At 48.1% G+C, this 2,003-nt stretch overlaps 1 protein-coding gene across 2 annotated transcripts in view; it reads left to right on the forward strand.

Annotated features, from left to right (window-relative positions):
• The window catches only part of PDCD4 (programmed cell death 4), a 17,131-nt gene that overhangs the window by 476 nt on the left and 14,652 nt on the right, over window positions 1-2,003 (forward strand). The window lies entirely within an intron of this gene.

The raw sequence follows: 2,003 nt of genomic DNA on the forward strand, positions 1-2,003 counted from the left end.
TTTTCCCTGAGTTTGAGTGGTAGATGGGAAAGGGGGGAGTGGGATTCTGCCTCTTGTTTTTATGGGCATTGAGTGCTGCTCATACCACCAGGGAGGGAAGCAGGGAAGGAGCAAGCTGCTCCCGACAGCCTGGAGATTAGTATGCAATGGACTATGTCTTTTAAATAGTAAGGTTTTGAGGCAAAAAAGGCAAAATGGAGATATCTTCGAGTAGTCTGCTTGATACAACAGGAAGATGCAAGTAATCTTGCATGCACATCAGTCCTTTTTCAGGTCATAGTGTTTTAGAAATCAGAAAGTTCGTACTGTCAAAACTAGACAAGATTTTTAGTGTTTGATAACCAGGCTGCTAATAGAGACATGCAGCAGAAGAAAGGAAAAACGCTGTTTCCTTGTCTGGAAAAGTGCTGGTTGGTTCAGGAGTTTTCCTCTTTTGATTTAATCAAATAGCTTTGGGGCCTTTGGAAGTGATCCAGCCCTAAATATTACAAGAAAATCCTCCTGCAATTTTACTGAATGCTTTAAAACAGGTAGTAGCAACGGGCAGGATGCACTGAAGTGTTATTTTGTGGCATCTTCTCTTGCGCGGGTTCCTGTTACAGTATCATCTCTCTGTCATCTCTCCTGGCTGCAGAATCTTTCAGTTCATCTGCTGTCTTGCTGTGGGGAAGCTGAATTCCACTATCTTTGTTAATGGATAGATTCTATTTTCCACATCTCAATGATGATGCTGTAGCATCACCCGCTAGGCAGCGAATGTGCAAAGAGAAAAGTAGGAATTATTTTTTGATTGATGAGAGAAACAATATATTTTCAGGCTGCCCCTTATATGAAGAAAGGCTTATGTGAGCATGCCAAACTGTCCTGCCTGGAACATGGCTGGAACCCAGAGTTATCATGAACAAGAAAGATTTTCTTTCTATCCATGTCTGGTGGGGGAAGTGTTTATCACTAAAAATACAGCAATCATGCTGCACAGTCCTTTAAAAGATCACTGTTGTTTTGGTTCTTAAACTTCCTTCTGATGATTCATGCCGAGTGGGGCCAATAAGTGAACTCAGCAGCTCTTACACAAGGGAAGTTTGGCTGCAGTTCAGACTGATTTGGGGTAGAAATACATTGGAATGATATGTTAAAAAAAAAACACCAAAACCAACAAAAGTCAAATCGTAATGTTGCAATTCCCTCGCTGGCAGCTGAAGAACCCTGTGGTGTTGTGCACTGAGGGAGAATGGCTGCTCAGGGCTCCCAGGACTGCAAAGGGAGAACAACGGCTGACGGAGTCGTTAGGAGGGGCCGAGCAGAGGCAATAAAGAGCACTTGATAATAAAACAGGCTGTCACCTGTAATCAGGTGCCTTGCCTTAGGCACTGTGTATAGAATAAAGAGGGTTACTGCAAATTAATCTGAGGTAGAAAATCTGTGAGCGGTGGATGGTACACACGGTTTGGTTATCAGCGTGTGTTAGCAGCTTTTCCTGACAGATCCCACAAAAAAGCCATCGGCTCTGGGGCAGCCGTGGTGCTCCTGGGCAGCCCCTGTGACGCCCGCATAGAGGATGGGCAGAGAGGTGCTGTGTGACTGGAAAGGGCCTGAATCTTCCCCCTCCCCCGTTAGCAACCCGGAGACGAGGCGATACACCGATTTTCTCGTGGTTTTGTTTAAAACATAGCAAATATTGATTTTTCACAGTAGGAGCACACGCTACCGAGCGGCTAAGCTCTGTGCAAGCAGGGCAGTTGCACAGGGAACCCCGCTGAGCACACCCCCCCCCCCATCCCGCTCTCCATACGAGCGGCCCTTCCCTTCCCGCCCCCACACCGACGCGGCCGAGATGGCTCCCCCCGCGCGCCGTCCGTTTCCTTTCCAGTGTGCCGATGCTCCACCCACTCGCCTCCTTTTCTGCTCGCCGACTGGCTGCGGCGGCGGGCGGGAGTCAGCCAATCGGCGGCGCCGCTCTCCGCCGTGTCGCTGGGGGGAAGAAAACAAAAACAAGTAGAGAC

This window comes from Meleagris gallopavo, chromosome 8 (genome assembly GCF_000146605.3).
Source record: "Meleagris gallopavo isolate NT-WF06-2002-E0010 breed Aviagen turkey brand Nicholas breeding stock chromosome 8, Turkey_5.1, whole genome shotgun sequence".
Taxonomy (NCBI): Eukaryota; Metazoa; Chordata; class Aves; order Galliformes; family Phasianidae; genus Meleagris; species Meleagris gallopavo.